Source organism: Labeo rohita, unplaced genomic scaffold (genome assembly GCF_022985175.1).
Source record: "Labeo rohita strain BAU-BD-2019 unplaced genomic scaffold, IGBB_LRoh.1.0 scaffold_478, whole genome shotgun sequence".
NCBI classification, from domain to species: domain Eukaryota; kingdom Metazoa; phylum Chordata; class Actinopteri; order Cypriniformes; family Cyprinidae; genus Labeo; species Labeo rohita.
This window is the reverse complement of record NW_026129398.1, coordinates 19605-33675: the sequence shown is the minus strand read 5'-3', so window position 1 is coordinate 33675 and position 14071 is coordinate 19605. Positions and strand designations below refer to the sequence as shown.

The window sequence follows — 14071 nt, the reverse complement described above, 5'->3', positions numbered from 1 at the left end:
TGTGGTGTTGAGTGTAGCTGTTGGTGAAATGTACTCACTTCAGTATCTTCAGCTCACACACAGGATTCTTCAGTCCCTCACAGATCTCTTTGACTCCTGAATCCAGCAAACGACTGTTGTTCAGGTTCATCTCTTTCAGGATGGTTTTGGAGGAGAGAACAGTAGCTAGAACTGAACAGCTTTTCTCTGTCAGCTCACAATTATTCAGCCTGAACACAAAAACATTTCAGTCAGGACCACTTTCATCATGTATATTTATTACAGTTATATTGCATACTGTTAGTGTTGGCGGTATCAGCTGATGTGAGCTTGACTGACGTGTTCTGCCTGAACTAACACAACGCTTTATTATTATTCAGCACATATTCAACACACATCAGATCAACAGCTCTTCATATCTGATTACACATGTGACTGACAGTCTTTAATAATGAATAATCAAAGAGGTTTCAATGTATAAATCATGTTCACTCACATTATTTTCTCCAGTTTGCTATGAGAGTCCATCAAAAGAGCAGAGAGTTTCTCCTCATCCAGATCTACTAATTTATCTTCACTCAGATCCAGTTCTTTCAGTAGTAATGGACTTTTACCCAGAACTCCAGTGAGATACTCACATGCTTCCTCTGCAGCAGGACTTTTCAAAAACCTACAGGAAGCAGATAAGGATTTCAGATCATTTACATTTTTGGATTATGTTTGCCACAAACTCTGTTGTGTGTCTGTTGAATTTCTCTGAACTGATATTTAATTCCAGTTCGTGTCATTCCTATTCAACAATGGTGCATTTGACCCTTCTATCTTTTTTCATACAGCTGATTTGTGAGGATCATTCTGTGGATCATTTTTAAATATTTTAAGGTCTTTTTCACCTGATGGTCTTTAATGAACAGAGTCCATCCTGTAGTAAATCATTGAGCTCCTTCACTCCTGATTGTCCAGGATCATTTCCTGTGAGATCCAGCTCTATCAGGTGTGAAGGGTTTGATCTCAGAGCTGAAGCCAGAGCTTTATAACCTTCTTCAGTGATACTGCAGTCTGAAAGTCTACAGAAAGACAAGAAACAAAACACAAACACAGTGTTACCGGGAAGGAGAGACGTGAGGCGAGCGGATCCATACGCAAGCTTTTATTGGGACGAGACAGAGACATGGTCATACAGGCTGGGTAGAGACAGGAGCAGACAGGGAAGTAACAGGCGATCCAAGAGAATAATCCGATAATGACGAGCGATAAATCACAAGGCAGGCGGCTAGACAGACGTAAACGAGAAAAACCAGGCAGGAGATCAAAAAACCAGGAACTTGGAAAACACTAGGGAAAACAGGAATATAAACACAACACTACGAATCAACGAAACAACAATCCAGGAAGTGCAACTGAGGAGGACCGGGGTTTTATAGGATGCCTGATTGGTCACGGGGGCTGACGCAATCAGAGCGGTGGAGGATGGGAGATGCAGTCCGAGATGCAAAGCGACAGTCAGAGTGAGTGGGTGGAGCGAGAGTGACATCTGGTGGTGAGTAGACAACGGGACACCGACCAGGTTCGTGACATAGCCCCCCCCCAAGGAGCGGCTTCCAGACGCTCGAAAGAAACAACAGTCCAGGGGAGCGGTGGGATGGGAGGGAGACAGGGCGAGGGCTGGAGGACCAGGTCCATGAGGGAAGCCCAGAGATTGAGGCAGGACCGACAGAGCAGGTACCCTCCAGGGTGGAGCCGGAGGCGGAGCAAGAGCCCTCCAGGGCGGAGGTGGAGCAGGAGCCTTCCAGGGAGGGGCCGGAGGCGGAGCAGGAGGCGCAGGAGCCCTCCAGGGCGGAGCCGGAGGCAGAGCAGGAGGCGCAGGAGCCCTCCAGGGCGGAGCCGGAGGCAGAGCAGGAGGCAGAGCAGGAGGCGCAGGAGCCCTCCAGGGCGGAGCCGGAGGCAGAGCAGGAGGCGCAGGAGCCCTCCAGGGCGGAACCGGAGGCGGGACAGGCGACGCCCGAGCCCTCCGAGGCGGAACAGGAGGCGGGGCGATCCTCCAGGGCGGAACAGGAGGCAGAGCAGGAGGCGGAGCAGCCCTCCAGGGAGAAACAGGAATCTGCTTCACGGTCTGGGACCTGGGGAAAGCAGGGACAGAGGAGGCAGACAGAGTAGGAGGAGAAGGCGCAGCAGCCCTCCGGGGCGGAACAGGAGGCGGAGCAGGAGGTACCGCAGCCCTCCGGGGCGGAACAGGAGGCGGAGCAGCCCTCCGGGGCGGAACAGGAGGCGAAGCCGCCCTCCGGGGCGGAACGGGAGGCGCAACAGCCCTCCGGGGCGGAACAGGAGGTTGTGTCTTGGACGGGGACCTGGGGAGAACAGTGACAGAGGATGCAGACAGGAAAAAGGGAGAAGCAGAGAGTTTAGCAGTTAACGCCCCCTCCATAAGAGGTTCTACGGCCAACGCCGACACCTCTGGAGGCATTGGCGCAGCTTCTCCGATGGGGAAGGCTTCGGGAGCAGACGTGAGACCCGACGGGACCTCTGAAGCAGGCCTGTGATCAGAGGGGAGCTCTGGGTCAGGCTGGAGACCAGACGAAAGTTCTGCAGCAGGCTTGAGATCAGAGGGGAGTTCTGGGGCTGGCTGGAGACCAGACGAGGCCTCTGCAGCAGGCTTGAGATCAGAGAGGGACTCTGGAGCAGGCTTGAGATCAGAGAGGGACTCTGGAGCAGGCTTGAGATCAGAGAGGGACTCTGGAGCAGGCTTGAGATTAGACGGGAGCTCTGGAGCAGACTGGTGAACAGATGTGGCCTCAGGGGTTGATCTGTGAACAGACGTGACCTCAGGGGCACAGTGAGCAGCCCACACACACCAGATGGCAACCGCCATTAGAGGAAGAGCAGCGGCGGGAGGTTGTGGTGGGTCCAGTACACTGGTTACCATGATAGGCCGTGATCGTGGGATATCTGACGAGGCATGGCACGGCTCTGGAAGGTCAGACGAGACATGACGAGGCACTGAGAGGTCTGAAGTAACATGGAGAGGTTCTGGGCCATCAGGCGGGACGTGGGTTGACTCTGGGCGATCAGACGAGACATGACTTGACTCTGAGCGGTCAGACGAGGCGTGATGGGGCTCTGAGCCGTCGGGCAGGATATGATTTGGTTCGTGGTGACCAACTGTGACTTGACCTGCTTTGTGGAGATCAGTAATGAATTGACTTGGCTCCTGAAGATCAGCCATAACTTGACTCGGTTTGTGACGACCAGTTGTAACAGGGCTTGGTTCATGGAAATCCGCTACAACATGACCTGATTCAGGGACAACATCCTTGGCGTCGCTGGACTCGGCAGCTTGACTGGACTCTGCAGCTTGACTGGACTCGGCAGCTTGACTGGACTCGGCAGCTTGACTGGACTCGGCAGCTTGACTGGACTCTGGAGCAGTGGCTGAAGCTTGACTTGACTCTGGAAAAACAGCAGCAGCTTGGCTTGGCTCATGAGGATCTGCTGTAACCAGGCTTGGCTCATGGAGATCTGCTGTAACAGGACTAGACTCGTGAGGAACAGTTGTGATTTGGCTTGACTCGTGGGGAACAGTTGTGATTTGACTTGACTCGTGGAGAACAACAGCCGTGTCTTGGCTTGACTCATGGAGAACAGCAGCTTTGGTTTGACTTGACTCTGTTGCTTGACCGGACTTGGACTTGTTGCTTCTGACTTGACTTGACGCAGAAACAGCAGCTGTAGCTTGACTTGACTCAGGGGTGGCAGCAGTGACTTGACTCGACTCAGGAAACACATCTGCAGCTTGACTTGACTCAGGAAACGCATCTGCAACCTTATATGGCTCTGATATGGCAGCTGTGACGTGACGAAGCTCTGTTTTCACCGCCCTCTTGTGAACGGGCTCCGCTGTCGCTGCCATCTTGTGAGCGCACGCCGGCGCGGCCGCCATCTGGTGCACGGGCTCAGCAGACGCCATCGTAGCTTGGGCGCGCTCCAACACGGCCGCCATCTCGCGAGCGATCCAGGCGGAGAACTTGGTTTTGGCGTTGTGATCCGGCGTAACCACCAATCTGCGAGCGGGGCGCGGGGCTGCCGTGTCCGCGTTGTCGCGTTCCCCCTTCGCGACCCCCACAGTACACGGCGAGCCCACACACAATAACGCAAAATTCAAGGAAGCAGCCAGAGATGAGCGCGGACCCTCGCGTCTGAGTCTAGTCTTTAGAGGCTCATTAACGCCATCACAAAATATTTCAAAAATTATACAGTCCGGGAGGGTGGAATGGTTAGCGATGGATAGAAACTCACGGATGTGCTGGTCGAGAGAACGTGATCCTTGTTTTATCCTGAATAAAATCCTGTCTGTGTCTGAATCTGAATGTCCGGGGGCGAAGCTGCTGGATCCTGTTGTGCTGGATGTTGTGCCGACCAGGTTCGTGACACACAGACACACACGCACACATACATTAAAACAAGACTTCATTAGCATTTATTACACTATTAGGATATTAACATTTTTCATCATCTCAAAAAAAAAAAAACAATCTGTTTGTCATTATTTTATAAATGTATCTACACCAACACACCAATTTCACATTACTGACCCATTCCTTGTGACACAGCACCAGTTTACAGACCAGCTGGAGCTTTACATTGATTCATGTTTAGATTAACCAAATTCAGACCTGAGTATCTGTAGTGTGCACTGTGAATTTCTCAGCAGACTGGAGATTTCTGTCACTCCCGAGTCTCCTATTTGATTCCTGCTCAGATCCAGCTCTCTGAGGTTTGAATGAAACGCTGATGCCAGAGCAGCACAACCTTCATCTGTAATACTGATGCACTTTAACCTGTAGAAGAGAAAACAAAAATTCTTTTATCCAGCAATATGAGCTTTTGATGATAATCATACTGTGAAACCAAAAAAAAATATAATTATAATAATATTCTGTATTTTACAGTACAATATTTAAGCCTAAACCATACTTCGAATGCTACATAGAACAAGCAGCTTGGAGAAGGATTTCTGCCACTAAAAGGTTTCCGAGCTGGTCTCGAAAGTCTCTTTTCATCACTATAATTGGTGGATCTCTAAAATATACAAATAAGGAGATGCCTGCAGGCCCGAAGCCTGGCCCCCATCTGAAATATGACATGAAAATTGGGCCGAAGCCCGGCCCTAGGGGCATAAAAAGGTTGGGGCGCGTCAGGCTCAGGTTAAAATGCAGGGCTCTAGACCAGGTCACCATTTAGGTTGAGGGGCCACAAACATGATGAAGTCATGAGAAACTAATGCTTAGTTAATGATGACTGTATTTGGATGTCATCAGAATTCACAGGTTATGTGCTATGATTGGCCAATGTTGGGGTCTGTCCATTTACCTATTTATTTATTTATTTTTTGTGAACAAAGAAAACATCATGATCGTGTAATAAATCATAAATCAGGATCATGTACCCATCTTAGTTAATGTCATAATTAAGGGGTTGATCATCCATGAAGTCATCAATGAAAGAATTTGAACTCATATTAGTTCCTGATAATTCATGTCATATCAATGCATGAATTTACGCATGAATTCATGGTAATTCATGTACCCTTACCATAAAGTGTTACCTAAATCTGATTCTGAATCACTGAATGCTTTCAGTTTTTCAACAGTCAACTTCTGTTTGGTGATACAAATAAACAAAATCAAAATAAAACAATTCTCTATCATTTATCTTATAAAACTGCATTTATTTCTAAAAAATAGCTCAGTACAAAATGAATGTTTAGTGTTAAACATGTTAAAGATTAACAGAGAGGCTGTAAGTTGATAAAGTGATTATCTGTTTCCTCACAAAAATCCGTGTACTGAACTCCACTGTCATCCTTTAAAAAAGCCAAATCGAGGCCTTGTCTCCGGCAGCTCCAGTGACAAGCGCTGCGTTACAGACCAGATGTGTCATCCTGTACTCTATTCTGATGTTCAAAACACTGAATCTAATCACTAGTGTGCAGGCAAAAGTTCACTTAGAGAATGAACATATCTGCTCACATGTAAATGCACTTCGCTTTTAAGCATGTGACACAGCAGACTATATATTCAATTAAATTGCAGATTGTTGTGATTTGATAACTGCAATAAGTCATATCCAAATTTCGAGTATATTTTGATTAATTGTGCAGTCCTGATGACAAGTGTAGAAATATTTTCAAATTCATGAAACTGTGGTGGGTCACTACAGTCTGGGTAATTAATGGGACACACTTTTAAAATACTTACTTCAGCTTTTCCAGTCTACACTGTACATTTTCAAACAGAGTCAAGATGATCTTCATTCCTGGGTTTCCTAGTTTATTCTCACTCAGATCCAGCTCTGTCAGATTTGAAGGGTTTGAATTTAGAGCTGCAGCCAGAACATGACAACCTCCTTCTGTGATACAGTTGTTATTCAGACTGCATAAAGAGAAAACACAGTTCAGTTTTAATCTTAATATTTACCAGTATGTTTTAACTGACAGTTGACAAATACTGGTGATTATGATGACGACAATCACATTACAAACGTCACATATGGTTTTTCAGTCAGCAATCTCTTATACAAGACACATAAAAACACACCCAGCAGCAAGAATTTAAAAGTGTTTTTGTAACAACGAAAAAACATACTTCAGTGTGTTGAGTTGACAGTGTTTATCTTGCAGTAGAGCAGCGATCTGATTCACTCGTGTGTCTCCTAGCTCATGTTCACTCAGATTCAGTTCTCTCAGGAGTAACGGGTTTTTACCCACAATTCCAGTCACATACTGACAGGCTTCATCTGCAGCAGGACCCAAAAACCTGCAGAAGAGAAGATAAAACAGGAATCAATTCAGTTCTCACCTTTTATACAGTGGATAACATATAAAACATTATTTAAAAGCCCAAGTTGTTTTTTTTTTTTTTCTTTAAGTTTAATGCAGCAACAGGTTGTTCGACATATTATACAAATATAAAAAGAAAAAAAGTGCACCTACATATCATTTATTTGTATTACTTCATCACATCTCACCTCAGTGTCTTGAGTTGACAGTTTGGATCCTGTAGTAAATCATTGAACTCCTTCACTCCTGATTGTCCAGGATCATTTCCTGTGAGATCCAGCTCTATCAGGTGTGAAGGGTTTGATCTCAGAGCTGAAGCCAGAGCTTTATAACCTTCTTCAGTGATACTGCAGTCTGAAAGTCTAGAACCAGAATGAAAATGTCACAATCAGATGATTAATCAGTTATTCTAGAAATGACCATAACAATGTAAATCCCTAACGGAATTCTATTTTATTCCTTATACAAAGGAACTAAAATTGTAAAGCAAAATCTGACAACTGGATATCGATTCAAACAAAAAAGAAAACTTTAAATTGTCAGACATCAATTCACTGCAGTATCTCCAGCTTACAGTCACTTTCAAGCTTTAGCCTTCTGATGCTGCTCATTTGTGAGGTACACTCATTTGTGAGGTACACAATTCTTCGTCATCTGTTAGGAACCTAGGTGTGCTGTTTGATGGTAATCTTTCCTTTGAAAACCACATCTCTAGTATTTGCAAAACTGCATTTTTCCATCTCAAAAATATATCTAAACTACGACCTATGCTATCAATGTCAAATGCTGAAACATTAATTCATGCGTTTATGACCTCACGGTTAGATTATTGTAATGCTTTATTGGGTGGTTGTTCTGCTCGCTTAATAAACAAACTCCAGCTGGTCCAAAATGCAGCAGCTAGAGTTCTTACTAGAACCGGAAAGTATGATCATATTAGCAACACTTTCAACACTGCACTGGCTCCCTATCAAACATCGTATAGATTTTAAAATCTTGCTAATTACTTATAAAGCCCTGAATGGTTTAGCTCCTCAGTACCTGAGTGAGCTCTTATCGCATTATAGTCCCTCACGTCCGCTGCGTTCTCAAAACTCTGGCAATTTGATAATACCAAGAATATCAAAATCAACCGCGGACGGCAGATCTTTTTCTTATTTAGCGCCCAAACTCTGGAACAATCTACCCTACAATGTTCGGGACGCAGACACACTCTGTCAGTTTAAATCTAGATTAAAGACCCATCTCTTTAACCTTGCTTACACATAACAAATCCACATTCTTATAATTCAAATCCGTTAAAGGATTGTTAGGCTGCACTAATTAGGTCAACCGGAACCGGGAACACTTCCCATAACACCCGATGTACTCGGTGCATCGTCAGAAGAATGGCATCTACGCTAATATTAGTCTGTTTCTCTCTTATTCCGAGGTCACATTAACCACCAGATCCAGTCCGTATCCAGATCAGATGGTCACTGCAGTCCCCCGGATCCAGTCCGAACCCAGCCCAGACGGTGGATCAGCACCTAGAGACGACCTCTACAGCCCTGAATGTCAGCGGAGTCCACATCAACTAGATGAGCCCCAGAGACGGATCCACATTAAAGACCACATCACCTAGACGGCTGTCGGCACAAGACCACGGGAACTTTGGCCAGAGGAGAACTGGCCCCCCGACTGAGCCTGGTTTCTCCCAAGGTTTTTTTCTCCATTTGTCACCGATGGAGTTTTGGTTCCTTGCCGCTGTCGCCTCTGGCTTGCTTAGTTGGGGACACTTTCTCTTAACACAATATTGCATTTTATTTTATTGTTTTTGATTAACTACCTTTACCTATAATGTGAGTGTTTAATGTTGCCTTTGGCATTGTTGATGTACTGTTTTCTATTTAATACTGTACAGCCGCCTTGTCACAATTCTGTATTGTTAAAGGCGGTATATAAATAAAGGTGACTTGACTTGACTTGACACTTGTGCTCTTCATGGTCAAAAGACACTGAACACCTGAAATGTAACTTTTTTTCTTTTAAGTAAAATCAGTGTAATATATTTTTGTTCTATATAGTACTGTGCAATAGTTTTAGGCCACTAGTATTTTCACCAGCTAAAAAACAGTTTTAAGTCAGTTTTTTCTATCTTTTGCTGTAGTGTGTCAGTAGGAAATATCAGTTTACATTTCAAACATTTTGCCATTAATTGTAATAATTCAGTGAGATTTTTGTTTGCACAAGGAGTCTGACAACAGCCAGTGCTCCACACACAGACTAAATCCAGAAGAACTGTGGCAACGTCTCAAAGATGCTTCAAGAGAGGCTTGATGTTTTTAATTGCTTACTTGTATTAGGTTATGGATTTGAATATATATTCAGACATTCTCAATTACTACTTTTAATCAAGTTTATTTATTTATTTATTTTAAACGAGTATGTGAGCTCTCAGTTTTTGCATTATTATTACTAGAGCCAAACCTGAACACAGAGAAAGCTTTTTGTAACACATAACATAGAATTTCAATAAAACTGGAAGAAAAATGATCAGGAATTCTTTATCAGAGTTTAATTCATCTGGGTCTGATCTGACTTCAACCTCTTATTCAAGTCTTCTGACTGTTATTGTGTGTATAGTGTTTGAGTCTGTTTTGCACTCATGATGTTTTAGATTAGTTTAACCACTTCATTGCTGTGTGTTCACTGGTTTTCACTAAGTTATGGGGACCAAATATCCCCACAAGGACAGTAATACAAGGAAATTATGACCTTGATGGGACTTTTTTTTTGGGGGGGACGAAAGAAGCTTATAAATCCTACAAAACAAAGATTTTTTTTGAATGTCTAAAACTGCAGAAAGTTTTGTGTGAGGGGTACGTTTAGGGCAGGGGTAGGCAAGTTTGTTCCTAGAGAGCCGCTGTCCTGCAGAATTTGGCTCCAACCCCTGAAAAAAAAAACCTCCTTGATGCAACCCATCAAAAGGCTTCTAAACACCACAAAGTAAGTTCTAGAAGTTATTTATTAGAAATGCAATTTCTGTCCTTGATTTCATACTCCTGTACATCTCCCAGACAGCAGAAGTGTGAAGAGGCTGTGTTGTGGATGTGTATTGTCCCTGATGATGTTGTGGGTCCTCATGATGACCCTAGTGCTGTAAATATCCTGAAGTGATAGGAAGGTTACTCCACAAATGAACTGTGCACTTTTTAACAGTGTTGGTCAAGCTACTTGGAAAATGTAGTGAGCTAAGCTAACAGTTACTCTTCATTAAATGAAGCTTCACTACACTGAAGATCCTCCTGGGAAATGTAGCAAGCTAAGATACAGTAACATGGCAAAAATAGTACTACATCCAAGCTGTTTTTAAAATGTAATTTTTATATTGAACCAACTTCATTTCAAGTCAATGCTCTCAGTATCAGTATCATGTACAGGGCTGGATTTACTCATACTGTGACACAGGCAAAATACATTTTTGCTGACATAAACCTCCTATGACCTAAACTGCTACTTTTTCAGAAATTAAAATGTAAACAAACCCCACTGTATTTTAATTAATAATCAAAAGTGTCAAAGCTGGTATTGAGGCTTCATTGTATACAGATACATTTATATGTGGGAGGAATAATGAGGTTTGACTGACACTTTGAGGAGCCAATGGAGTTACGAGGTTTAGTGGCGTCACTTACTGATCCAGGATCAGTGATCCTTAGCAGTTATTTTTCTGATTTGAGCTTGAGCCTCAGAAATGCTTTGGAAAATGTAGCTTTTGTTGACGCTACTGTGTTACTTGATCAAAAAAAGAGCTTTGCTACTGAAAAGCTTTTTGATTCAGAAAACATTGACACTTTTAAAATGCTATTGAGAAATGTTTAGTTAAACTGTAGCCCAACACTACTTTTTTAATCATGTGCTGAGAGCTTCTTAAGGCATTATAATGAATAGGGGCTTCATCTGAAAGTGTTGACCATTTCGCTTCCCATGCTAAATTTAATCAGACTTATTCATTCAGTCATTGCTGGGAATGTCATGCATCACTGCAATGTAGAATAAGCTGTAACAATTTAAAAATAAATGAATGTTTCATCATGTTTCATTTATTTGACAAATGGTTCCATAAAGAACATGTTAATTGAAGAATCTATAATGTTTGTTTAGTTGGAGACACCTAATAGTGAAATCTATTAACTTGATTGCACAAAAACTATTTGAACTTAACTGAGCTGGATGTCATCACTGGATTCAATATGTTTACATTGCACCCAAAATTGTTTGCAATGTGATTTTTTAGGGGCCACATTATAAGTTTTTACTCTGACTGACTGACACTGTCCAACAGGAAGTCATCCAGCACCAGTTTCTGATTGGTCAGTGTCGGTCTGAGGGTGAAGAGAGTCTCTGTTATTGCTGAGTTGTAATCAATAAAAAGCATTTGCACATGTGTGTCGTTTCCCTCCAAATGTGTGAGTGCTGTGTGGATGACAGTGTTGACAGCATCATCAGTGGACCGATTTTGTCGATATGCAAATTTTAATGAGTCTAAGGTGGCTGGAATGGTCCTTTTTACATAGGACTTGACTAGCAAACCCTGACTGTCCATCCGGGATGTCATCTGGGCTGCCTTCCATGGGTTTCAGAGCCATGCACACCACCGCCAGTGACACTGTGAGTGACGTGTCCAAAATACCCTCTGAGTCCAGAATCCTATGCTTTTGGCTGATGATTGGTGCCTCAAACTGAGCGTTGAACTCAATCAGCTCATCTGGGAGTGTGGTCTTGGTACTCATGGCTCCCTGGCTTTTCTGCTGGTTCTCTGTGATGAGCTGCAGGATTTGTCACATGCACTGGGAATCTGCAGTGATGTAATATCCCCCCAGAATCAGACTATAATGTCTCTTGGTCTTCCTGATTGATTTGCATAGTTTGAATCTGGCCTTTTTGTATTTCTCAAAGTCACCTGATCAAACACGGTGGAGTAAGCGTGTAGCACGGCCTGCACCTCACAGTTGGGGATCACACCTCACTCGGGACAATCCCCCAGCTCCTTGATAAGGAGGTGCAACTCTACTTAATCTCTACACAATCTCAGGATTGGATGGACCAATATTTCCTTTCTTTTTCCATGCTTTTTTTATTGTTCTGTGATTTTTTTTTTAATATGCATCAGACTCAATGTGTAAGGTTTCTGTGCATGATGAATTTTTAGGATAAAAATAATACTAAAATAACATATTAAAAACAACAGACTCAATGTTCAAGTGTCAGACTTTTGGACCTGTTTTTCCTTGTTTTACCCCAGTCTTTGTTCTTTATTTCCTTATTTGGTCATTTTCCTGTTCTTGTTTAGTTTGATTGCTTTATCCTATGCACCTCTTTTCCTAATTACCCCTTGTCAGAGATTTTCTTAGTATAGGGAGATGAGAGGGTCTGTGTTAATAACCAATCACATTACAACACTGTTACTGACTTCAATCTATCCACAACAGTGTGACAGCTAGTACGTCACATAATTGATCACGTGTTTTTTAATTTGATTCCACCAAGTCACATTCGCCGCCTCATTTTCTACAGCATGCTGAAGTCAGTTTTGAATTTCAGTATAGGGAGATGAGAGGGTCTGTATTAGTTACTATTGGATAAAGCGTAACAGCTAACTTGGATCACGTGTCCCTTAATAACAAATCACATTACAGGACTGACGTCATTGAATTTCAGTCAGAATTGTGCGACACTCAATCGCCGTTTACAGATACCATAGGAATGAATGAGAAGTGCCGTAAACTGAATCCCACCTGTCACAAAAAGTCAGGGACTTCTCTTATAAAACTGCATTTTTTTGTGGTAAACTCTTAAAAATAGTTCAATCCAAAAGTATTGTTTAGTGTAAAACATGTTGAAGACTCTTTATTCCACACTTTAACAGTTTTACTTACTGGATGAGCTCGTTTAAGAAGCTTCTGTAGACATCGTTAGATACTATAAAGTGTTTTGGTTTAAACTGTTGAAGTGATTTTAATCATTTTGATTCTTGTATGTGAATGTTACTGACCTCAATCTCTCCAGTTTACAGTGTGAATCCTTCAGTACGTCACATAAGTGATTCACTCCTGTGTTTTTTATTTGATTCTCACTCAGGTTCAGTTCTCTCAGGTGTGATGGGTTTGATTTCAGAGCTGAAGTCAGGATGAGACACTGTTTCTCTGTAATTCTGCATCTATACAGACTGAAGACAGAAAGAGAAAAGACAATGAATCAGATCTATGATGATCAACTTACTAATGTGTTTTTCATCTTCCAGCAGACGTTTGCTGACAAATAAACAGTGATATCTGTGTGCAGGTAACATGAAGAAAGACTACAATAGTTCATTTAAATATACTACAAACTACACAAAAGTTACAAATGTATGCAAAGGTTGAAAATCAGCTAAATTACCCATTAAGACAGGGGTCACCACACTCAGTCCTGGAGGGCCGGTGTCCTACAGAGTTTTGCTCCAACCGTAATCAAACACACCAAGGTCTTAATACTGTAGGTTTACTTGAAACTTCCAGGCAGGTGTGTTGAGGCAAGTTGGAGCTAAACTCTGCAGGACACCGGCCCTCCAGGATCAAGTTTGGTGACCCCTGCATTAAGATGTGAGCTATTTATCCAAGTTACGAGGTTTCACTTAATAACATTAATTACATTAGTTAACATGAACTGATGATGAACAACAAGTAGAGCATTTAATAACCTTAATGTAAGTTTCAACGTTTACTAATACAGTTTTAAATTCAAAAGTTTTCTGTTAATTAGTTAATACACTTTGAACTGACATGAACATATATTAGCTATGACATTAGATATATTTAATAGCTAATGTTAACAAATGAAATTGTTACTGTCTACTATTGTCACTTTAGTCTCACAGATCAATGTTCAAACATACTGTAGACTAAACATTTACTAGTCAACAACAAAGACAGTCCGCTTATAAAAATATTATTATTATTTGCACATGTTTTTTATTATTATTTATTTAGGGAAAAAAGTATTTCCTTAAACTGAAGACATTCAAACAATTTTGAAAGACAGTTCATTTGCTTTAGTGCTGCACTGATCAGGACATTTGAGGCAGATACTGATCACTGATTCTTAAAATGCTCTTGTTCAGTTTTTAAAATTTACAGTATATGCTGCACCAAAAATAGACATTTTACAGTTTGTGAAACACAAACTTAAATTAAAAGCAGTTGTGAATAGTTGTCAAAAAAGCAAAAAGTTATT

General features: G+C 42.3%; 1 pseudogene; it reads right to left on the bottom strand.

The window, feature by feature from the left end:
• Nucleotides 1-14071, bottom strand: part of LOC127160861 (NACHT, LRR and PYD domains-containing protein 12-like) — a 50614-nt pseudogene that overhangs the window by 25026 nt on the left and 11517 nt on the right.